We start from the raw sequence: 27,446 nt of genomic DNA, 5'->3' as shown, positions 1-27,446 counted from the left end.
GAAACATGCCTGTATTTTACATTTATTATCAAGAAAACATGCCTGCATTTTACATTTATTTACAAATGCCAGAATTAGATATGAAATTATATTTGACTAACATTTCTTATCAGCGAATTGATGTTTTTTTTGGAAGAATACTTGGAACAAAGGATTAGTCAACAAACGTATTCTTTTTTATTAAATACTTTTCCCAAAGTGCCCAGTATGTTCGGCATCCCCAAGATCCACAAAGATATTTTGTCACCCCCCCTTTAGGCCTATTGTGGCAGCATGGGGATCCAAGACACATAATTTGGCTGTCTTTATGGACCAGATGGTTAAGCATGTGGTTGAGGGGATGCCACATCTTGTTAAGGATTCTTGGGATTTCTTGGGACATATTAAGCTGGACTTATGGAATCCTGACTTGTTCTTTTCTGACGATAGATGTACAAGATTTATTTTCCTGCATTCCTAGGGAGGAAGGTTTAGATTATTTTGAAAAAATGTTGTTTGACTATTCCAAATTATCACCAGAGCGTGTGCAGTTTGTGAGATTATGGCCTTGATATTAGATAACAACTACATTTTTTTGAAGGACAATACTTCCAACAAATAAAGGGAGTTGCTATGGGGGCAGCCTGTGCCCCCAGTTATGCAAATATCGTTTTATTAGGGTGGGAGAAGGAATTTGTTTTTGAAAGTAGGTTCTACTCGGATATTCTATTTTACAGCAGAAACCTGGATGATATTTTTATTTTATGGAAGGGTACCAAAGAAAATATTGCTGTTTTTATTGAATATCTCAACAGCACTACTCATTATTTAAAATGTACATATGAGTATAATGAGAAGGAGATCCACTCTTTGGATACTACTATTATTAAGGACCTAGGTTTCTTTAGATCCAAAGTATATAGGAAGAAAACTTTTTGTAATTCTACCTCCATTTCCAAAGTCATCACCCACTCTACCAGAAAAAAAGTATTGTTAAGGGACAGGCTATTAGAATTTCTAGGATGACTTCTCATTTTGGGGACATCATTCAGGAATTCAATGGCCTTAAGATTATGTTTTTGGAGAGAGGGTACCCTTTGGAATTTGTTGAGAATATTTTACAGGATATTTTGAGTGAGTGGGGTTTGAAATATAAGCCCTTGTTAGGTAAAGGACCTTCTGAAACTAAAAATATTGGAAATGTAGAATGTTCTAATAACAACTTTATGCAGGCCTGTGTTGTACAATATAGTTCTCATTATAATGAAATAAGGAACACTCTTTACAAGAATTGGAATATTTTCAGGAGTGACCATAGTATTCTGCAAGCAGTAGGTGAAAAACCTATTTTTTGTACTAAAGTAGGTCACAATTTAAAATTCACCTTAGAGGGTAATACGAACAACAGTGGTTTGAAATCAAATGAATTCACCAAAGCTTGTGGTTGTTGTGCACAATGTAAATTTATATTGTCAGTTGTTAGTTTAAAACTGGACAATTTTAATCAGGACACAGTGTTTTTTAAAAAAGGTAATTGTCAAACTAGTAAAATAGTGTATTTGGCTAAGTGTAATTCTTGCCTGGGGTTTTATGTTGGGAAAACTGAGAGGGCTCTCAAGTCCAGGATATATGAACATTTATATGATATTAAGAATTCAAAAGAAACTAATGCTCTATTCAGGCATAGTAAATCATATGCTAATTTTTCTGGGTTCAAGTTTGGTATCTTGGACGTGATAGATATAAACCCTAGGGGTGGCAATTGGAAGAGCACTTTAAACAAGAGGGAATTGATGTGGCAACTCCATTTAGCAGCAAACCTGTGTCCTGGATTGAATGACTTTATATCTATTCTACCTGCTTTAAAAGAAAAAGCAGAAAGGGTTTGATTTCTTCAAAAGTGTTTATCATTAGTACTGTTTTATTCAATTTTAATTTTATATTTTATGGTAATAATTTATTCAAAACTAGTTTCATTGGTTGGTGTGAATTCAGCCTATCCTGTGCAAGTGTAATGTATTTAAATCATATGACTGCCTTTCTAATTGTTCTGATGAAGTCAATGTTACTTGATGAAAGTGCTTAACTTTTGAATAAATTTGTGGTCTATAAGTCCTGCTGGTGATTTTATTGGTTTTAATATTGCTACAACTCAAGTGCTCTAGATTGCATTACATCTGAATTGTTTTAATGTTGTTTTAGCTGCTTTTCTGTATATATATGGACTTTTCTGTATATGTAGACTAGCTACTTATTCTACTGTATTACTGCCTCTTAAATCCTTTTTCAGTTGTGCACTTGCCTTGCTTCATTTAAAAAGTTTTAAATTGCTAAATTTGTAGAGTTTTAATTGCATTTACTGCTTAGGGCTACTCACTCAAGTGCATTAGCATTTTCTGTATTTATTTACTGTATTATTGCATTGTTTAGCCTGTTTTAACCTAAAATAAAAAATAAAAAAATAACCAAAAAATTACTATCTTGTTTGCTCGTTTCCCACCTTTCCTGGCTAGTATAGTCCAGATCCCAGGCTTTGCTGGTTTCAGGACTTTATTTTCTGTGCTCAGAGCTATCCAGACCTTGCTGTGGTAGAGGGAAGTCCTACTGCTTACCAATGGGAGTGGTGAGCATTGTACTGCCTATCTAACACTAGAGGAGTGGTTTCCACTCTGAAATTGCAATTTTTATTAGCCATTTTGGGCTGATTTCTATCCCTTTCAACGTTCTGGCTTAAAACGGCATGTGTTTGTGCATTTTTCACATTGTGCAGCACCACAGGGCTATGATTAGACTATTCCAGATGCCAGAAAGTCTCCTCTTAAAATTTTCTCTTTGAACTAGCTGGATTCTCAGTAGTAGCACTAAAATCTGAACCCCTGTGACTAGTACTTGCTCTAGAACCTGCTGGAAAGCACTAGGAAGCCTTAAACTGATACAAGCACTCAACTCTCTTTGTTAAAAAGTAGAAATTAATTGTAGACACTAAACAGCCTATAATTGCAAAGTACCTTGCAAAAGTAAGGGGAAACAGTTCTCGTACTTTACAAAAAAAGCACCTAAACAGGCATGTCCAAGAATCAGCTTCCGGTGATTTCTCCTGTCCACCTGGTGAATCTGGGCATACTAGGGCAATGCAGCAACTGCCTCATGTAGACAGACTACTCTCTCCTCCTACCACCCAACACTACAACCTGAGAGAGATGCACTTACATAGCCAAACTGGAAGCAAAGCTCTCTCCAGCCAAGATTGTGCTAGGCAGTCAAGCAGAGAAGATTAACTCCTGCACTACAACTCAAGCAACACATAGCCCTTCAAGACCCACACCATCAACACCCACACATAGCAACACTAAAACCCACATATGCGGAGGCCCTTAACATTAACCTGCCCAAGCAACAAGGACCTCCGAAGCTGAAACGCTAACACCACTCACAACCAAAGTGACACATAGCTTACAACCAGTGAGCCACCCAACAGCCCCTAAGGCAAGACAACATACGCAACACTTTAGTTATAAGTGACTCTATAGTCAGACACACTGATGTCCCACTCACCAGGCAGAACAAGGAAAAAATTACAGTCAGCTGCCTGTCAGGTGCCAGGATCCGCCACATAACACATGCACTCAAGTCACTCCACAACAAGTACAAATACGACTCTGTCATTGTCCATGTTGGAGTGAATGATTTGAGACATACCTCCCTAGACTACATGAAAAGAGGCATGGAAGAGCTCTCGAATCATGTGGTCCAGGCAGGTATGACCCTAGCCCTGAGTAGCATCCTACCTTCACCCAGAATGATACCACAGTATAAGGACAAAATGACTGACTTCAACAATTGGCTAAGCTTCTAGTGTCATTCAAAGTGGATCCTGGGACGACATGATCGACAAACCACAATGCTTTGCCAGAGATGGTCTGCACCTGTTGCCCCTGAGATTCAGGTTACTGGCTAAACCTCTTACCACCCCTATAGTGCCTTTTTTAGGCAAGGTTCAAAGGACAAAACCACCACCGTAACATATACAAGCATGCAAAATCTGAAGGTAATGCTACTCAATGCTAGAAGTATAAACCTCAAAATGCCAGAAATGGTCTGCACCATGTCGCTCCTGGGATTCAGGTTACTGGCTAAAGCTCTTGCCACCCCTATAGTGCCTTTTTTAGGCAAGGTTCAAAGGACAAAACCACCACCATAACAGATACAAGCATGCAAAATCTGAAGATAATGCTACTCAATGCTAGAAGTCTAAACCTCAAAATGCACTCTCTCAAGGCACTCTTAAAAATGGAGAACATCGATATCTGTGTAGTAACTGAGACCTGGTTCAAGGCTCCAGAGAGCACCCCTGCAATACCAGGCTACAACTCTTACCACACTTTCAGCGACCAAACCAAGACCGAAACACTAAAGGTGGAGGAGTGTCCATATTCACCAAGGATATTCACACCTCCAGGCTAGTTGCCCAACACAATTTATCTGAAATTCTCCAGGTGCAACTAACACTAGGTAAGACTGCAATCCAAATTGTAGCTTGCTACAGATCCCCCACCATGCCCCAAGATTCTCACTACACCTTTCTAAACATACTGGAAAATATTAAGATACAACCAAACACCCTAATACTGGGTGATTTCAATTACCCTGCCATTAACTGGGAAAACTACTCAGGTACCAACTCCTTTTCCCAATGGTTCTTGGAATTCATAAATTCCAATGCACTGGATCAACTAATCCATTGTCCCACCAGGGGCTCCAATATCCTAGACCTGGTCATTACCAACATGGGAGATAGATGCTCCACATCAGTGGTCACCCTCTCATTGGTCAGGTCTGACCATAAGCTAATCACCCTTGACATCCACATCCCACCCCCACCCCCCAGTAAGGAAACCTCAGTAAAAAAACTTCTCCAAAGCCAACTTCATGCTACTCAAGTCAGAAGTGACAAACTCCATGACACCCATGCAGCTGGGAGCTGAAAGTTTGACTGCTGAATCCTACACTAAGGCACTGTATGAGCACATCCACTCATGCATGAATTGTGCCATCACAAATAGAACCAAGACGCTCTCCTCCAAAAAAAGGAAGCCTATCTGGTGGTCCCCTGCCATAAACAAACTTTACAACAAAAGGAAGAAACTGTTGCAGAAAAGAGGAAAATCCCACAATGCAAAAAACTCCCTTACCAGCCTCAGTAAGAAGCTGAGATCCCTTATAAAATCCTCCAAAGCTAGTTACGAAAATAAAATTGCCAAAGATTCCAAAGACAACCACAAGGCATTCTATAGTTATGTCAAGAATCTAAATGGCAATGCTCAGATCTGCTCTGAGCTACAACAGAATGGCATTAAATATACTGATCCCAAAGATATTGCCAATATCCTGGCAGATTGATTTAGTGCCAACTCCCTCCCCCCTTACCCCCTAAAGGGCCCATCTCAATACCAAAAGATTGCTAAATTCTGGTAATCACGGCCACGCAGGTAGAAACCGCACTCTCCAAAGCTAAGAATACAGCATCCATGGGACCAGATGACATCTTGGGCTGTGTACTACATGAACTATAAAATGAACTGGCACCTCACCTAAGTGTCATGTTTAATCATAGCCTCACCTCAGGCTTCGTGCCCACTGAGTGGCGTACAGCTACAGTTATCCCACTCCACAAGGGGGGAGCCACCTTGGATCCTGGGAACTACCGTCCCTTCAGTCTGATGAGCCTGATCTGCAAGGGCATGGAACGCATTATCATGGAACTTATAAACAAAGACATTGGCAACATTCAAACACTGGACCCCACCCAGTTTGGGTTCATGAAGGGCCGATCTTGTCTCCTGAACCTGACTGACTTCTTCAAATCAGTCTCCAGAGGTGTGGACGAGGGTGAGGCGGTCCACACAGCCTATCTGGACCTCACCACTGCCTTTGATACCATCCCCCACTCTGGAATCATAGATAAACTTACTAAGCCGGGCATAAATCCCTACGTCACTTGATGGGTTGCCAACTGGCTTACTGACAGAACCCAGACTGTAAAAGTAGCCGACTCCAAATCTAGCTCCAGACAAGTGACAAGTGGAGTACCTCAGGGTTCAGTCCTGGGACCGCTCTTGTTTGGCATCTACTTCTCTGAAGTACAGGCCAACACTAAGGGACTCTGGCTAACAAAGTTCACAGATGATTGCAAACTGGGAGCCATTATTGAATCCCCAAATGATGTGGATATTCTACAAAAGGGCCTTACAGAAACAGATGCTTGGTGCCAGAGCCATGGGCTCAAGCTTAATGCCAAGAAATGTATAGTTATCTCCTTTAGGAAAAACCATGTACCCATGAATTACCACATAGGTGGCAGTACACTAAACACCGAAAATGTGATGAGAGACTTAGAGGCCCAGGTGGACAGTAGTCTCACCTTCGATAACCACATCGCCAAAACAGTCAGGAAATCCTTCTATGTGGCACACCTCATCACTAAGGGCTTTTCATCCAGAAAAAAGGAGGTCATTCCCCCACTGTACGTATCCCTCATTAGACCCATTATAGAGTACAATGCCTCATTTGGTATGCACCTCACAAGACATCTGCAACAGCTGGAAAGGCCTTAGAAATACCTCACTAAAAGAATCACAGGCCTAAAGCAGATGCCCTATGCTGACCATCTAAAAAAACTCCAGCTATACTCTGTGGTATATCGTCTACTCAGAGGAGATCTCTGCTTAACATACAAGGCCATGTCAAACCCTGAGCTGTTGGACATGCTCCACTTAAAGAAATCCCAATCCCTCAGAGCCACACGTTCCATGGATCTAAACCTTGTCATCACAATGAACAAAACATGCTGGAGGGATAGGTTCCTGACCCAGAGACTCCCAATACTCTGGAATGGACTGCCCATACATGTCAAATAGAGCACCTCCTTGGCCCTCTTCAAAAGGAACCTTGACGATTGGATGGGAGATAGGAAATTCACCCTGGGGATTACGTCAGTCACCCTGCTAGACAGGGGGCCAGGGAAGTAAATATTGTGGGAAGAAATATCCAAGGAATTGTTATGGCTAGGCTTGTATAGGCCCTAGGACCAATAGCCTAGTACCAATCTATGAACCTATGAACCTATAAGTGGAATGATTAAGGCTGCTTTGGAAACACTGAGCTTCAAAACAAGCTTTATATCCATAGCAATAGGGTGTCTGCAAAATATCCCAAATAATATCCAGGCCAAGAAATAAAAAAGTTATACTGACAAATCACATAGTAAAAACTACAAACAAGACTCTGCAGCTGAAACACAGATAAGTCCTGCAGGGGTCATTTGCATATATCCACAGGCCTCTACTACAGGAGATTTAAGGTGTAAAAGAATGAAGACTTCAGCTTTGCTGGGTCTCTCTTGCAGTATTTCATTAAGGAATAGCTTAAATCTGAATCACAAATTTCTAACAAATCCTGAAGAATGCCACACTTCAAGAACAATGACTGCCATGGATGGTCTGACCACTAATGGGTTATCAACATACAGAGGCTGAGCTGTCTGGTACTGAATTGGCAAAACTGTGAATATGCATGGCAACCAAAACATGTTGGGTTGAGATGGCACATCTTCTCACTGTTTCTTGATAAAGGTTTTAGGACCTCATACTTTGCAGATGTACCAGATCATATCCATATTGTCCAAATGACAGGCCAGCACTCCAGCAGGAAAAGTGTCCTACAAGGCCTGGATAGTCAAACAAGACTGTCTCTAGGATGTTGATCTGTAAGGATGATTTTTGCACATATCACATCGCTCCATCCTGAGCAGAAAAAAATGTCCTGGGTGCTTTGGCAATTCTTGTGTGCAGCCAAGCATCCTGAAATTTGATATGGCACACTGAATCCCTTCTTGATAGACATTGGAGGATGGTCTGCAGTGTGACCATGCAAAAGTACTCCTTTCGGACACCACAAAAGAACAGGAATCAGTGAAGAGAGCACCTCGGTGCCAACAAATCAAACGATAATTCCAACACTGTCAGAGATGCATGAATGAAGGAATATTCCCGGAGTCAGGCAATCCACCAATACAACTTTCTTTATTTAAAAAATACCTTAAATAACAAAAACACGACAACCACACTAAACACTTTACTTATTTCTCCGCGTTTTTCATCCCTTTTAAAACTGAGACTTCCTCAGAATACACTCAGTTGCTTCAAAATCCCTTCTTTTATATCTAAGTCAAATAAGAGTTGCAGAAAGCAACTTCCTACCATAATTACACTTCTAATTTAAAAAGAAACTGTGAATAAAAAACATTTCTTACAGCTTTTATAATAAAATACCTTGATCAAATCAATGGTATTACACAGACTCATTAAACATATTAAAAAAGTAAAAAATGTAATTTTTATCGAACTTGTATGGAATATATATATATTTTTGAATGCATAGAACACATTGTGTAAAGGAATATTCCTAATACTCTACTGACCTCTACTGGTCATTGATAAATAACACCTAACCTTAATTCTAATTTACTAAAATCTAAACCTGACCAATAAATATAAATGTATATATTAATAAATAAATATATAATACATATTACAATACTATAATATTAAAATTTTACGATGTTCTAATAGTTCCTAGTATATAAGTGTATAAATCATAAACCATAGTTTATGTCCCACCATAGTCACAAACCAAGTAGAAAATAAATTAAAAATGTGTATAAAATGTATGTACATTTAAAAATCATATGCCTATAGAGTCTAGCTGCTCTCATTTTTAATAAAGGCATTATAGATATGTGATCGTTAGGACCAGGCTTTTCATTAGCCTATAAATATATTTGCCAATAAGTTTCTCTAAACTCTGTTTTCTTCCCATAAACCTCTCCTAACGTTCACAGGGACATTCTCTAGCACAAAAAACATGAACTTCGATTTTTCACACACTGCTGAATCATACAACTAATCACCACCCCTCCCTCCTCTTCCTAAAACATGCAACACTGGCCTGCTTTTTATTAATTTCAATCTCCATAGCATTGTAAGTAAAATTACTGAATTCCATGCAACCCTGAACACCTACTTACCTGACATTGCTGCTATTACTGAAACTTGATTAAAGCCACACATTAAAGACAAAGATGTAATTAGTACCGGATATAACATTATAAGACTAGACAGATTAAACAAAAGGGGAGGTGGTGTTGCTATTATATACAAAGACACTCTCACAACTGAAAAGTTAAACTATGCCCCTCCCAAACTACCAAAGGTTGAAATCCTTACTACATGCCTAGTGATAAACCCACACAAAACTATTATTATCATAACTGCCTATCTCCCCCTTGGCAATAACCTACCCATCATTGAAAATTTACTTTCTTGGGCATTATCTTCTTTCAACCAAGAAACAATTATCCTAGGAGACTTTAACCTGGATTGGCAGTCTTGCTCCTCCAACAGCGTTTATATTACATAATCAAACTTTTAAAAGTTCGAAAATGTAATAAAAAAATAAACCAAAGAAAAAACCTACCTGAAGAGTTTAAGCAGGGGGGCAAGCCCAACTGCAGCCTCACACCCCCCACTCTTTAAATATACCAACTCCGAGATCGCACTACAGTGCAGAAAAGGGAAATCTTCCCATTCTGCACTGTACGGAGTTGAAACATTCAAACTTTTAAAACTTCAATCATATAGTGTCAACCATATGACGTTTGAACTTTTAAGAGTTCGATAAAGTGATATAGACCTCTCCAACAGCCCCTCCCTTTTTCCTAGCCTTTACAACTTCACCCAAACCATGTCCTGCTCAACTCAGTTAGACAAACACTCCAAAAGGCAGTCTACACTTGATTGGATACTGACTAACAAACCTAACCTAGGTTTCCTAGCTGGCTGCCTTCCAGACTCCCTCAGTGACCACTCACCAACCTTCCTATACAGGAAATGAGTACAGACCCTAACCAACATAATATATAAATTCATCCGTAACAAGAAACATTTCTCCCCTCCACTTTTAATCTACTTCTTCAACAAAGCAACTGGTCACCTCTTAGACACCTCCCTCTAGATCAGACTGTACAATACTTCAACAACACCTTTCTTAGTATACTGAATGACCTTGCACCCATAAGGAAAATAAGATCAAAATCTAAGCACATACCCTAATCACCTAATCACTAAAAACTAATCACACCTAATCACTATTCAAACATAGAGAAAAGGCAAGGCTAGCATATCACACCACCAAAGATAAAACAGACCTCACCACATATCACCAACTCTATAATCTTGCTAAGAAACAAATAAAATCAGACAAACAAAATGACTTCCAAACATGCCAGCAAATTCACCAAAAAAACCCAAAACTTCTGGCAAAACATTAATAACCTTCTCAATCCAGGCTATGTCCCAACCCCTCCTCCTGTCACCTTGAATTTAACTGACCCCATAGCTATACAATTTAATACTCACTTTATTAACACAATCACATCACTTCTAGGTATCCAACCTAAACTATCTCTTACTGTACCCATTCCTTCTTCGGACTCCCACAACCCCTTAATATTTACTCCCATCCAAACTACCAACATAAAAACACTCCTGTCCAAGCTCAAACGCTTCTGTCTTGCAGCAAACCTACTACCCAATGAATTCCTTAAAATTGCTGCCCCCTCTATTGCCTATCCTATATCACTTCTGATCAACCATTCTATTGCTGAGCAATACGTGCCCTGCCTTTGGAAAATATCTCACATTATTCCCCTACACAAAGGTGGAACCTCTAAAGAACTAACAAACTACTGCCCCATAGCCATCCTCTCCCCTCTAGCTAAAATCTTAGAAAAATGCATTCACAAACAACTCCTTAACCATTTCTTTAATCACAACCTCCTTTCCTCCACTCAACATGGCTTTAGGCCAAAGCATAGTGCTAGCACTGCCCTACTGTCTGTTACTAACATCATACAAAGTCTCATAAATGATAGCCAACTTGTCTCATTCATATTCCTTGATATGTCAAAAGCCTTTGATACTGTTTCACACCAAATCCTACTCAACAAACTGTCATGTTATGGCCTTAGTTCAACTGTCCTGTCCTGGTTCCCTAGCTATCTATCTAACCATCAGCAAGCTACCAAATGGGAATACCCCCTTTTGCTTTTTCTCCCCATCTCTATTGGTATACCCCAAGATTCCATACTTGGGCCCACTTCTTTTTACAATATTTACAAATTATCTCTGCTCTGCAACTACACTAGCCTCCATAGTCCAGTACACTGATGATTCCACACGTATTTGCTCAGCCACCACTCCTCAGGAACTACAAACAAAGATGCAATTATCTTTTCAGAATATAGAAATATACCTCACTGAACAACAATTCAGTCTTAACCCTAACAAAGCCAAGACAATAGTTTTTCAGAAACAACAAACACAAAACATGCCAGTTCCCTCTAACAATATCTTCCTCAAATGGCAGCAAAATAGAGCCCACAAGTCAAACTAAACTTGTAGGTGTCACAATAGATGATATCCTAAGATTTGATATCCACATTACCCTCACAATAAAAAGTCCATACCAAACTAGGCACACTATATAGAGCAAAACCATTCCTTACTGAAAGTGCCAGACTAGCCACTGCCCACTCACAACTGCTTTCCACCCCCCTGTATGGATCCCAAATATTTACTAATCTACGAAAAACAGATCTGAATAGTCTAGAATCCTGCTATTATAAAATTGCAAAGTTCACTACAGGCCACCCATACAGAACCCATCACTGCTCAGCACTCTCCAAACTCAATTGGCTAGAACTTCCAAACCTTTTAACACTCAATCAACTGACCATAGTACATAAAATAATTCACCAACCTAAAGATTGCCCCGCACTTACTAACCTAATTCTACCTAATATAAATCATAGATCACTCAGGTCCTCAAACAAACTAATGTTAAAAGTTATCCAACCTCAAAACACTCAAGATACCTCCCTCTACTCCTATAAAATTGCTAAGTTTTGGAACACTCTTTCTCAACCCATAGCAAAAAATCCTAACTATTATCAGTTCAAACAGCTCCTAAAAGAACATCTATCAAATCATTGGCTCTGCTCCTGCCATACTCCTGGGTATGTCTACCCACTCTCCAGCTATTCTCTTATAACTGCTCTGTATCCTATCTAATTCTACCCCGTCTACTGTTTTATTTTCCATTTGGCTAACGTTTTATTACACTTCTCCTATTAGCAGCTAGTGTGGTCTTAAAATCCTAGGAAATCAATGGCCAAACATCTTTTTGAAACTGTATGTCTTATTTGTACCATAATTTAATTTTTGTTTAATTTATTTTTACACTGTGACTTATCAAACATTAATAATATTGTTAATATTATTGGCTATTTAATTTTTCTCAATTGTATGTTGGAGCTTTTCTCCCTGGGTCTCCGCTGAAAATGGGTTTCTGTCCCAGACGGACATTACCCAGTAAACAAATGTAATAAATAAATAAATAAGTTAGAATTAAGGTTAGGTGTTATTTATCAGTGACTAGTAGAGGGCAGTAGAGTATTAGGAATATTACTTTACACTATTTGTTCTATTCATAGGTTCATAGGTGTGTACTAGGCTAATGGCCCTGGAGTCTTTACAAGCCTAGCCCATAGGATTACCCTGGCATCGTGCCACCCGACCTTAGTTCCCAGTGCCTCTGTTGAGTAGAGCTATTGGAGTGATCCCTAGAGTAAATTTTCTATTTCCCATCCACTCATCAAGATTTCTTTTGAAGAGGGCCAGTGAGGTGCTCTGTTTGACATGTATGGGAAGCCTATTCCATAGCATGGGCAGTCTCTGGGTTATGAACCTGTCCCTCCAGCTTGTTCTGTTGATTGTGGTAATGAGGTTGAGATCTCTGGTGCATGTGGTGCAAAGGGACTGTGATTTCTTTAGATGTAGCATTTCTAACAGAGCTGGGTCAGACAAGCAGAGATCGCCTCTAAGTAGGCGATATGAGACAGAGAATAGTTGGAGCTTTTTGAGTCTGTCCATATAGGACAAGTGTTTAAGGCCTAGGATCTTCTTTGTGAGGTACTTTTGCGGCCTCTCCAGTTGTTGCAGATGTCTAGTGAGGTACATGCCAAATGGGACATTGTACTTTATGATTGGCCTAATGAGGGAAGAGTAGAGGGAGACAATGACCTCTTTCTTCCTGGATGAAAAACCCTTAGTAATTAGATGTGCCACATAGAAGGACTTTCTGACCACAGTGGGAATGTGGTAGTCAAAAGAGAGGTTGATGTAAACCTGTGTTCCCAGATCTCTTATAACCCCTTCTGGGTTCAGTGGACTACCATTGACATGGTAATTCATGGGAACTGGGTTTTTCCCAAAGGGGATGACGACACATTTTTTGGCATTGAGCTTAAGGCCATGGTTCTGACACCAATCGTTGGTCTCAGTGAGGCCTTTCTGTAGGATGTCAACATCACTTGGGGAGTTAATAATTGCTCTCAACTTGCAATCGTCTGCAAACTTTGTCAGCCATAGTCCCTTCATGTTGGCCTGGACTTCAAAGAAGTAGATATACCAAACAGGAGAGGACCTAGGACCAATCCCCGTGGGACTCCACTCGTGACTACTTGACAGTCTGACTTGGAGTCAGCTACTTTCACACTGCGGGTTCTATCTGTGAGCCAGTTTGCAACTCACCTAGTGATATAGGGGTTGGTGCCTAACTTAGTGATTTTTTCTATGATTCCTGAGTGGGGAATAGTATCAAAGGCTTTGGCCAGATCAAGGTAGGCTGTATGAACCACCTTGCCATCATTCACAGCTCTGGTGACTGACTCAAAGAAGTCAACCAGGTTGAGCAGGCATGATCTACCCTTCACAAAACCAAACTGTGTGAGATCCAGAGTTTGGAGATTACCTATATCCTTGTTTATTAGGTCCATGATGATGCATTCCATAGCTTTGCATATCAGACTCATCAGGCTAAGGGGGCAATAGTTCCCAGGGTCTGTAGTCACTCCTCCTTTGTGGAGAGGGATGACCGTAGCAGTGCACCATTCGGTAGGGAAAACGCCCACAGGTGCGGTGCCAGTTCACTCTGTAGTTCATGTAGAACACAGCCAGGGATATTGTCAGGTCTCATAAAAGCTGTATTCTTGGCCTTGGACTGTGCTGTTTTAACCTGTGCAGCAGTAATATTGGATGTCTGGCAATCTACTGGCATTGTGATTGGTCCTTTGGTGGGGGAGAGAGGGGTAAAGTTGGCACTGAATCTGTCAGCCAGTATATTGGCAATATCTGTCAGCTTGGTATAGGAGGTACCATTGTGCAGTAGCTCAGAGCAAATCTGGGTATCGCTGTGGAGATTCTTTACATAACTATAGAAGGCCTTATGGTTGTCTTTGCTATCTGCTGCAATTCTGTTTTCATAGCTAGCTTTAGAGGATTTGATGAGGGATCTCAACTTTTTGTTGCGGTTGATAAGGGAATGTTTCCCGTCTTGGGACTTCACCTTATTCCGCATCAGTTTCCTCCTTCTGTTGTAGAGTTTGTTTATGGCAGGAGAACCACCAGATTGGCTTCCTTTTTTTGGAGGAGAGTGTCTTGGTTCTATTGGGTATGGTGAGATCCATGCATTTGTGCATGTGTTCGTACAGTGCATTGGTGTATGATTCAGCGGTCATGCAACTATTCTCCATTTGTTAGCCAACTCTGTTTTTAGGAGCCCAAAGTTAGCTTTGGAGAAGTTTTTCATGGTGGTTATCTTTGCAGAGTGGGTGGGAGGGATGTGGATTTCCAAGATGATTAGTTTGTGGTCAGATCTAACCAGGAAGGAGTTGACTAATGGTGTACAGCAATGGTCGCCCATGTTAGTAATTACCAGGTCATGAATGTTGCTACCTCTAGTGAGGTAAGAACAAGCTGGTCCAGGGCATTGGAATTAATGAATTCCAGGAAATGCTGGGCAAGTGTATTGGTACATGGGTAGTTTTTCCAGTTAATGGAGGGGTAGTTGAAGTCGCCCAGTGTGAGAGTGTTAGGTTGGACCATAATATTCTCCAGGGTGCTTAGAAATGTGAAGTGTGTCTTGGGACATGGTTGGGGACATATAGCAGGCTATGACCTGAATCGCTGTCTTACCCAATGTTAGCTGCACCTGAAGTATCTCTGATGCATTATGTTGGGCTACGGGTCTGGAGGTGTGCACATCCTTTATGAATATGGAAACACTACCACCTTTGGAGCTTCGGTCAAAGTTCTGGGGCCGAAAGGTGTGGAATGAGTTATAGCATGGTAGTGCAGGGGTGCTTTCTGCTGCCTTGAACCAGGTCTCTGTTACAGCACAAATGTCAATGTTCTCCATTTTAAGGAGCACTTTGAGTGAGTGCATTTTGAGATTTAGGCTTCTAGCATTGAGTGGAATGACCCTCAGATTACATTTGTTTGTAGCTGTTATGGTGGTAATTTGGTCTTTGGAACACCGCCTAAAAAAGGCACTATAGAGGTGGCAAGAGCCTTGGCCAGCATCCAGAAATCCAGGGGTGAGAGATGCAGGCCATCTCTGGAAAAGCATCGAGGTCTGTCAATCATGTCATCCCAGGCAGACAGATATTGTATCCCCTTAGGATGACAGCAGAAACTTAGCCAGTTGTTGAAATCAATCATTTTCTGCTTGTACTGTGGTATCATTCTGGGTGATGGTAGGAGGCTGCTCAGGGCTAGGGTCTTACCCACCTGGGCTACATAATCCAAGAGCTCCTCCATGTCTCTTTTAATGTAGTCCAGGGAGGTACATCTCAGGTCAATCACACCCACATGTACAATGATAGAGTCATATTTGTACCTGTCGTTGAGGGACCTGAGTGCATGCATTATGTGGTGGATTGAGAGGCAGCTGACTGTTACTTTCTCCTTATTCATCCTAGTGAGTGGAACATCAGTGTGCCTCACTATTGAGTCACATATGATTAGTGTGTTGGGCATGCTGTTTTGCCTTAGGGGTTTTAGTTGAGTGGCACAATGTTTAGAAGAGATATGTGTCTCATGATTAGTGATGTGTTGTGGTGGTCGAGTGCGTTTCTGCCTTGGAGGTCTCTGCTGTTTGGGTAGATTTTTATTGAGAGCCTATGCAAAGGTGGGTGTGTGGATGTGTTTTTATGTGAAGGCAGAGATGGTGAGTGTTCATTCAAAAAAATATATATATATTCCATACAAGTTCGATAAAAAGTTATATTTTTTACTTTTTAAATATTTTTAATGTCTCTGTGTAATACCATTGGTTTGATCAAGGTATTTTATTATAAAAGCTGAAAGAAATGTTTTTTATTCACAGTTTCTTTTTAAATTAGAAGTGTAATTCTGCTAGGAAGTTGCGTTCTGCAACTCAATTGACTTAGATATAAAAGGAGGGATTTTGAAGCAACTTGAGTGTATTCTGAAGAAGTCTCAGTTTTAAAAGGGATGAAAAGTGCGGTAAAATAATTTAAGCATTTAGTGTGGTTGTCGTGTGTTCATTATTTAAGGTGTTTTTTAAATAAAGTTGTATTGGTGGATTGCCTGACTCCAGGAGTATTTCTGCATTCCAGCATCTCTGACAGTGTTGGAATTATTGTTTGACTCATTTTGGATAATTTAGGCTGCTCAGATCTTATATGGTTCTGAAGGTCTTTGCTTTCTTGGGCACTCAAAAGAACCTGGACCAGAATCCTTATCCTCTCTGGCCTTCTTGTATCTCTTGGATAGCACTTTTATATGGCTTCTGATGGGTACATAGCAGGTAGTGGTAGAAGAAGTAATATGGCTGAAACCTGCAGAACATTAAGTATCTGTTACTGACGATCTCCTTTATCCACCCCTTTATAGATATCTTGGACCACTGACAGAGGTGTGGAAGAAGAGAATTTCACAATGATCAACACTTGTGGGAGATGGTGACTTAGAGGAGCCACATCTCTGTCTCTTTTGAGTCATTGAATAGGAATGCCTGAGGGAATGTAAAGTAACCCTAACAGTGGGGAGGGATTGTCCTTTTTCCTTCATGGTAGGAGATGCTGATCCATGTCAAGAGTGAACAGCAGAGGTCCCATAAAGGGTGCATTCATAAATATCACCTTAGTGTCCACAGTAAAGGTAGTAAATATAGAGCCTAGAGTGTCAATGCATATTTATTCCTGCTGACCGTGTTGCCCTGACTACTCCTTCTGCAGCATTAAAGAGTACTTGGACCATGAGGGCACTGACTATGGAAGGTATGGAAGCTTGATTAATGAGATTCTCCTTGACAAAACAACTGAGAGACCATCTGCAGTTTGCATTTTTTTCACCAAAGAAGTCTCATTGAATATAAAGCATCTACATACGTTAATTCTGTGTCCAAACACCACATGGAAGACATGTAGATCTGATCCCCCAATTTGTCCAGAGCCCTAGATTGATTATCAGGATGATGACAGACACTGAGACCAGGGTTTCCAGATTTCATATCAGCTAGGTAGGGACGAAAAAAAAAAAAAAAAAATTAATTCAATAGAAGAAGCTCCGTGTTTAGCGATTTTTGATTAGCCCGTATACCGGCATACGGGCCAATCAAAAATTGCTAAACACGGAGCTACTTCTGTTTAATGCGGAACAGAAGAAGCTCCGTGTTTAGCGATTTTTGATTGGCCTGTATGCCAGGTATACGGGCCAATCAAAAAAAAAAACAAAGCGGATGCTGGCCGGGATTTAAACCGGCAGGGCAGGACTCGGGATCAGGCTGCTGATCTCGGGACAGTCTCGCCCAAATAGGGACGTCTGGCAACCCTGACTGAGACTGAGGGTTAGGATTCCTCCTCAGGGCAACCATCAATACAGTCACATCTGGTTTTGGGGCGGGGGTGGGGTTCCAGCTAGGCAGAACAGTGTAATGGGAATCAAAAGATTCTGTTCAATTTTCCATGACAAAGAATAACAATGATGAGATTATCTCCAGCTACATAGACAGTATCACCTATAAATACCAACCAAAGGAGGGACGGACAGTGATGATATTATCTCCAGCTACATAGACAGTATCACCTATAAATATCAACCAAAGGAGGGACGGACAGTGATGATATTATCTCCAGCTACATAGACAGTATCACCTATAAATATCAACCAAAGGAGGGACGGACAGTGATGAGATTATCTCCAGCTACATAGACAGTATCACCTATAAATATCAACCAAAGGAGGGACGGACAGTGATGATATTATCTCCAGCTACATAGACAGTATCACCTATAAATATCAACCAAAGGAGGGACGGACAGTGATGATATTATCTCCAGCTACATAGACAGTATCACCTATAAATATCAACCAAAGGAGGGACGGACAGTGATGATATTATCTCCAGCTACATAGACAGTATCACCTATAAATATCAACCAAAGGAGGGACGGACAGTGATGATATTATCTCCAGCTACATAGACAGTATCACCTATAAATATCAACCAAAGGAGGGACGGACAGTGATGATATTATCTCCAGCTACATAGACAGTATCACCTATAAATATCAACCAAAGGAGGGACGGACAGTGATGAGATTATCTCCAGATACATAGACAGTATCACCTATATCAACCAAAGGAGGGACGGACAGTGATGATATTATCTCCAGCTACATAGACAGTATCACCTATAAATATCAACCAAAGGAGGGACGGACAGTGATGAGATTATCTCCAGATACATAGACAGTATCACCTATAAATATCAACCAAAGGAGGGACGGACAGTGATGAGATTATCTCCAGATACATAGACAGTATCACCTATAAATACCAACCAAAGGAGGGACGGACAGTGATGAGATTATCTCCAGATACATAGACAGTATCACCTATAAATACCAACCAAAGGAGGGACGGACAGTGATGATATTATCTCCAGCTACATAGACAGTATCACCTATAAATATCAACCAAAGGAGGGACGGACAGTGATGAGATTATCTCCAGATACATAGACAGTATCACCTATAAATACCAACCAAAGGAGGGATGGACAGTGATGAGATTATCTCCAGATACATAGACAGTATCACCTATAAATATCAACCAAAGGAGGGACGGACAGTGATGAGATTATCTCCAGATACATAGACAGTATCACCTATAAATACCAACCAAAGGAGGGACGGACAGTGATGAGATTATCTCCAGATACATAGACAGTATCACCTATAAATACCAACCAAAGGAGGGATGGACAGTGATGAGATTATCTCCAGATACATAGACAGTATCACCTATAAATACCAACCAAAGGAGGGACGGACAGTGATGAGATTATCTCCAGATACATAGACAGTATCACCTATAAATATCAACCAAAGGAGGGACGGACAGTGATGAGATTATCTCCAGATACATAGACAGTATCACCTATAAATACCAACCAAAGGAGGGACGGACAGTGATGAGATTATCTCCAGATACATAGACAGTATCACCTATAAATACCAACCAAAGGAGGGACGGACAGTGATGATATTATCTCCAGCTACATAGACAGTATCACCTATAAATATCAACCAAAGGAGGGACGGACAGTGATGAGATTATCTCCAGATACATAGACAGTATCACCTATAAATACCAACCAAAGGAGGGATGGACAGTGATGAGATTATCTCCAGATACATAGACAGTATCACCTATAAATATCAACCAAAGGAGGGACGGACAGTGATGAGATTATCTCCAGATACATAGACAGTATCACCTATAAATACCAACCAAAGGAGGGACGGACAGTGATGAGATTATCTCCAGATACATAGACAGTATCACCTATAAATACCAACCAAAGGAGGGACGGACAGTGATGAGATTATCTCCAGATAAATAGACAGTATCACCTATAAATACCAACCAAAGGAGGGATGGACAGTGATGAGATTATCTCCAGATACATAGACAGTATCACCTATAAATACCAACCAAAGGAGGGATGGACAGTGATGAGATTATCTCCAGATACATAGACAGTATCACCTATAAATATCAACCAAAGGAGGGACGGACAGTGATGAGATTATCTCCAGATACATAGACAGTATCACCTATAAATACCAACCAAAGGAGGGACGGACAGTGATGAGATTATCTCCAGATAAATAGACAGTATCACCTATAAATACCAACCAAAGGAGGGATGGACAGTGATGAGATTATCTCCAGATACATAGACAGTATCACCTATAAATACCAACCAAAGGAGGGATGGACAGTGATGAGATTATCTCCAGATACATAGACAGTATCACCTATAAATATCAACCAAAGGAGGGACGGACAGTGATGAGATTATCTCCAGATACATAGACAGTATCACCTATAAATATCAACCAAAGGAGGGACGGACAGTGATGAGATTATCTCCAGCTACATAGACAGTATCACCTATAAATATCAACCAAAGGAGGGACGGACAGTGATGAGATTATCTCCAGATACATAGACAGTATCACCTATAAATACCAACCAAAGGAGGGACGGACAGTGATGAGATTATCTCCAGATAAATAGACAGTATCACCTATAAATACCAACCAAAGGAGGGATGGACAGTGATGAGATTATCTCCAGATACATAGACAGTATCACCTATAAATACCAACCAAAGGAGGGACGGACAGTGATGAGATTATCTCCAGATACATAGACAGTATCACCTATAAATATCAACCAAAGGAGGGATGGACAGTGATGAGATTATCTCCAGCTACATAGACAGTATCACCTATAAATATCAACCAAAGGAGGGACGGACAGTGATGAGATTATCTCCAGATACATAGACAGTATCACCTATAAATACCAACCAAAGGAGGGATGGACAGTGATGAGATTATCTCCAGATACATAGACAGTATCACCTATAAATACCAACCAAAGGAGGGATGGACAGTGATGAGATTATCTCCAGATACATAGACAGTATCACCTATAAATACCAACCAAAGGAGGGATGGACAGTGATGAGATTATATCCAGATACATAAACAGTATCACCTATAAATACCAACCAAAGGAGGGACGGACAGTGATGAGATTATCTCCAGATACATAGACAGTATCACTTATAAATATCAATGAAAGGAGGGATGGACAGTGATGAGATTATCTCCAGATACATAGACAGTATCACCTATAAATATCAACCAAAGGAGGGACGGACAGTGATGAGATTATCTCCAGATACATAGACAGTATCACCTATAAATATCAACCAAAGGAGGGACGGACAGTGATGAGATTATCTCCAGATACATAGACAGTATCACCTATAAATATCAACCAAAGGAGGGACGGACAGTGATGAGATTATCTCCAGCTACATAGACAGTATCACCTATAAATATCAACCAAAGGAGGGACGGACAGTGATGAGATTATCTCCAGATACATAGACAGTATCACCTATAAATATCAACCAAAGGAGGGACGGACAGTGATGAGATTATCTCCAGATACATAGACAGTATCACCTATAAATACCAACCAAAGGAGGGACGGACAGTGATGAGATTATCTCCAGATAAATAGACAGTATCACCTATAAATACCAACCAAAGGAGGGATGGACAGTGATGAGATTATATCCAGATACATAAACAGTATCACCTATAAATACCAACCAAAGGAGGGACGGACAGTGATGAGATTATCTCCAGATACTTAAACAGTATCACTTATAAATATCAATGAAAGGAGGGACGGACAGTGATGAGATTATCTCCAGATACATAGACAGTATCACCTATAAATATCAACCAAAGGAGGGACGGACAGTGATGAGATTATCTCCAGATACATAGACAGTATCACCTATAAATATCAACCAAAGGAGGGATGGACAGTGATGAGATTATCTCCAGATACATAGACAGTATCACCTATAAATACCAACCAAAGGAGGGATGGACAGTGATGAGATTATCTCCAGATACATAGACAGTATCACCTATAAATAGCAACCGAAGGAGAGACGGACAGTGATGAGATTATCTCCAGATACAGAGACAGTATCACCTATAAATATCAACCAAAGGAGGAATGGACAGTAATGAGATTATCTCCAGATACATAGACAGTATCACCTATAAATACCAACCAAAGGAGTGACGGACAGTGATGAGATTATCTCCAGATACATAGACAGCATCACCTATAAATATCAACCAAATGAGGGACGGACAGTGATGAGATTATCTCCAGATACATAGACAGTATCACCTGTAAATTTATTTATTTATTTATTTATTTTCCAGTTTGGTGACCGGGGAGGTTCACTGGGCTCAAAGAGCCCATTTTCAGTGGAGACCCGGGGAGAAAAGCTCCATAGTACAAAGTATAAACTACATAATTCAGATTACATAGTACAAAGAAAAGCTAGATAATTCAAAGTTAGCAAAATACAATACACAGTAGCAAAAAGGTGCAGTAACAACTTGTAAGTATTAAATAGCAAACTAAGAACAGTTAAACTGCAAAGTATATACAATATATAATACATATTTACATGTTTGTAGGTTGAGAACAGTAGTATAGAGTAGAACTTGTTCATAGGTTAGAAATGTCAGATAGTGATATGAAAGTAGTTATCAAGGGATAGATCCCTGGTAAGTAAGGAAAAAATGGGACTTTGAATGTGATAAAAGTGATCATGAGTTAAGGAAGTTAGGTAGGTAGAGAGCAGTTGCACTTCCAACTATGGGAGAGGTAGGAATGGAGCTGGGTTTTGAAGTGTTCAAAGTTTTCAGAGATTCGTAGAGATGGAGGGAGAGAGTTCCATTTTTTGACTAAGGTAAAGGATAGAAGTAGCTGCTCAGTGGGACGGTTTGGTTTATACACTGAGATTAGGTTTTGGTGGGCAGATCTTAGGGGTCTGTGAGGGATGTATGAAGGGAAGATGTTAGCAAGTGCTGGACATGTATTAGGTTTGAAAATTAGCTTGTGGGCTGTACAGAGTTGGAGGTAGTTCAGGTAATTAGGAAGTTCTAGCCACTGCAGCTGCTGGAGAGGTAAACAGTGGTGAGTAGAGTATTTGGATGAAGTTGCAAACTTTGAGATTTTATTGTAGCAGGTTTCCAGTTTAGAAGAGTTGGAGGAAGATAGATTGGTTAGTAAGGGAGAACCATACATCAGAGTGGGTAGTAAGTAGGTTGAGGCAAGGGTCTGTTTAGTTGAGGGGGAGAGGAATTGAGAGTTTCTGTACAGCATGCCAAGTTTCTGATGGGTTTTCTTAATATTTAGTTGAATATGGGTATCAAATTTTAGTTGCTCATCAATAGTAACCCCAAGAAGTTTGGCAAAAGGAAGAATTTCTATAGTGGAGTTAGCATGACTGATAATGTTAAAGAAGGTTTTGTCAAGAGGGATAGATTTTGATGGGGAGAATAGTAGGATTTTAGATTTGTTGGCAATTAAGGAGAGATGATTTTGAAGCATCCATTTCTCAGTAGTTGAGAAAGCAGATTGAGTTTTAGTTTGGAGCTCAAGGAGGGTGGAGGCAGAGCAGACTAGTGTTGAGTCATCTGCATAGTGTACTATTCTGGTGTTGGGAATTGATGTGTGGAAGTCATTAATGAAAATATTAAAGAGCATAGGGCCGAGTATGGATCCCTGGGGAACCCCGGTTGGGGTTGAAAGGAAGGCAGAGGTACCAGTTTTGCATTTCACAGCCTGGGAACTATCAGAGAGGTAGCTGCTAAACCAGGTAATGGTGTTTTGTGAAAGGTTAAGTTTAGAAAGGTGGGTAAGAAGGTGGGTATGGGAGACAGTATCAAAAGCTTTGGAGAGGTCGAGGAGGACAGTGGATACTAGATTGCCGGAGTCACGGGCATGGTTTACTATGTTTAGAAATGAAAGAAGAGCTGTTACTGTGCTGTGGCCAGGGCGAAACCCATGTTGTGTTGGAGTGAGAAGTTGATTATTTGTAAGGAATGGCATTAGTTGGAGGTGGATACATTTCTCAAGAATTTTTGAAACAGGAGATAGAATTGCTATGGGTCGGAAGTTGTAGTAGTTATTGTTTTTGCCTCCTTTATGGAGGGGAAGGATAAAGGCGGTACGCCATAGTTTAGGGACATATGATTCCTGTATGGATCTGTTGATAAGTATACTAATGGGAATGGCAATCCTGTCTGCTGCTAGTTTTAGAAAGATAGAGGGGATGTTGCCAGGGGCATTGGAGCAAGTCTTAAGTTTAGAGAGAAGCTTTTTATGTATGATGTGGGGATGAGTCTGAGATGAAAAGTAGGAGGAGTGTTTAGGATGAAAGATAGGGGAGAGGATTTGAGAAGGGGGAGGAGATGTTGTTAGGGAAGGTTTTGTTGAGTTCTGATATCGAGTTAGTAAAGAATTAATTGAACAGTGTAGCTATTTCTGTGTCATGTTTGCTAGTGTCGGGGCAAGGGATGTTTTTGGTGCCTGGATTAAGAAGGGAGTTGATGGATTTCCAGAATTGTATGGGGTTTGTGGAATGAGTAGTCTGGAGTTTGATATAGTATAATTTTTTTATCCTGTGTAATACGTTTTTTGGCTAAGTTGCGGAGTTGTTTATATTTAAGAAGGGTGTCAGGGTGCTTATTACAATAGTAGAGTTTCCATGTCTTGTCCCTATGTTGCATGAGTGTTTTGGTATCTTTAGTAAGCCAGGGGGCGGAATTGGTTTTTATACGTTTTATTCTTGGAGGGGCTTGGGAGTTAAGGGTATCCAAGAAGGCTGAGTTAAACAATTCAATGGCATCGTCTAAAGGAAGAATTTTTAATTTGTTCCAATTTATCAGTTTGAGGGAATTAGAGAAAGCTGTGGGGTTAAAGTTTGTGAGATTCCGAGTATGGATATATTGGTGTAGGTGAGGAGAGGAGGGGGTTGCTCTATGAATGAAGGTTGGCAAGTGATCACTAATGGAGTCTGGTAAGGTGCCAGTGTGGGAGATTTTATTTGGGTGGGAGACAAGGATCCAGTCCAATATGGAGCCTGGGGGTTATTTTTACTGGGTCTCGTAATAGCATTTGTGACTTGAGTAAAATTACATAGATTGATTGAAATGGTGGGATTATTACCAGTGATCTTGTTCCTAGATTGATTGAAATGGTGGGATTATTACCAGTGATCTTGTTCCAGTCAATGTTTACATCTCCTAGGATGTATGTCTCAAGGCTGATATTAGATGAGGCCCAAAGAAGGATTTCCTCAAGTCTATTTGTATTGTTTCCAGGGGGTATATAGAGGGCTATAACACAAATACTTTTATGGTTATTTAGTTTGAGGTTTCCTATGACTAGTTCAGCATTGTTGAACTGAGGAATAGGATTTTGGTAGGGAGTAATGGAGAGAAGGCTAGAGTAGATTAAGGCTACTCCTCCACCCTTCCTTTTTTAGGCGGTCATGTCTAAGAGCTTGAAACCCTGGGGGTATGATTTCAGAGTGAAAAATATTGGGTTTTAGCCATGTCTCAGAGATGGCTACTATGTCAGGTTGGGTATGGTGTAGCTAAGCACGAACGTGGGTTATTTTGTTTCTTAGACTTTGGGTATTGATAGTCAGGAGCTTGAGGTATTTAGGGTTGGTAATATTGGTGGTAATGGGGGGAGTTGGATTGCTGCTGCTAGCAGGTCCTGGGTTGGGGTGTATGTCTCCTGCTAGGCATAGGTAGTCAAAGGGGAATGAGAGCAGGGGGTTGGATTTACTCCTGGAGTTTGTGGTAGGTACTATAATGCTTTTGGAATATGATGTTTCATTGAGGAAGATAGGAGATTTAGTTTGAAGAAGAGAAGCGGGTTTAGATGAACAAGAGAGGGGGATATTGAGTGAAAGTGAGATGTGGTAGAGTGATGATTAGTGTTGGGGAGATGGTGGTGTGATGAGGGGATAGAAAAGAAATGGGTAGTTTGTAGGAGGTATAGGAGGTGGCATGGTATAATGGTATTAGAAGTAGTATGCTGAGGGAAGGGATGAGAAGGGTGTGAAAGGGCATGGCAAAGTTTTAGATATAAATTAATAGTTGGGGATTAGGTGTTGAGGAAGTAGTTGGATGTAGAAGAGTATGATAGAGTAGGAGGGACGTGTATAGAAGTATATACAGTGCTTTAAGGTTTGGGAAGGGGAGGGGTGAGAAAGTATTGGTGGATGGGAGAGGAGGGGATAGTAAGGAGATGTGAGTGGATTGGATGGGAAAAGTGGGAGGGGACTTATGGCTAGAATAAGTGTAGGAACAATGGGGGTGGGTAGGAATTGGGGGTAGGGTAGGGGAGCAGAGTGAGCCCACGGGTTAGAACAGGTAAAAGAAGAAATTCCAAAGACAATCAGTGAGCAGCAGACTCTTGAGGAGCCCTTGGAAGTTCCAGGAGAGTGGGGTATAATAGCTCAGCTGTATAATTGTAAAGGGATAGTAGAGAGGAAATAGGAGGACAGTAGATAAGTAGCAAGGGACAACCTTAGGAGCAGTCTAGTACAGCAAGGTAAGTGAAAGGTAGTCTGGAATCCAATACAGTGGAGTAGGGAAAATAGATGACCACACAGGCCGAAATTAGGGTGCCACCTAGTGGCCAATAGGTATAATACAGCAAAGCCCTGTGGTATAGAGATAGCAAGAACAGATGACTCAAGTAATAGATCCTAAGGAGGGTAGAGTAGTTACCTGTCAGGTAGGGAGGGGTTTGGCTGCTGGGTACCTGCCTCGGTGGCAAATCATGGTAAATATCAACCAAAGGAGGGGCTGCCCAGGAAGCGGCCTACTGAGAGGAACAGGCAGCCTGAAGTTTCTTCTGCAGAGAAGAGGGCACATGTGAAGGCCAGTTTCCTCTCTCATTCATCATCTGATGCATCTCTCTAAACTTAGGGTGCTCTGGAGGCAAAGGTTAGGAAATGGACTCTTGTCATCTTCTGCTGAAGAATCAATTTGATGGGTGTTTCTTGTCTACTTCCCCAGAAAATCCAGAGTCCTCTGTGTTGGAGGAAGAATAAACATCCTGATGCCAACTTGCTTGAAGCTAAAGCTCTCTTGGTCACCTGCAATGGACATAGAGATATTACCACCTGAGAAACTAGCATTTGAACTGAATGGTAGTGAGACTGTGACTGCTTAGTTATTGATGTCCCAGTTGATTTGGGGCAGGAAGGTGCTGGGTATCGTGCCTGACTTGGTGGCTAAGCCTAAATTGAGGGACCTGACATATGGCTTAAGAGAACTAACAAGTCCACAGCAGGGAGAATGTTGGGAAATGACAGAAAACTGTGTTGAATGTGGCAGTTTTAGGCTGCTTAAATGCAGCACAGAACCAACCTGAATCACTCGGGAAGACACAGACCTTATAATGGAGAAATCAGTAGTGCACTGGCAAACACCAAGGGAGCCAACAAATGAAAATATGTGTTTTTGCTGAAGTCGGGAATCTGTCACATGACATCACTAG

The sequence above is a fragment of the Protopterus annectens genome, chromosome 2.part1 (assembly GCF_019279795.1).
Source record: "Protopterus annectens isolate FY-2018-M chromosome 2.part1, PAN1.0, whole genome shotgun sequence".
Taxonomy (NCBI): Eukaryota; Metazoa; Chordata; order Ceratodontiformes; family Protopteridae; genus Protopterus; species Protopterus annectens.
The sequence above is the reverse complement of the archived record's forward strand: the minus strand, read 5'-3'. Positions refer to the sequence as shown.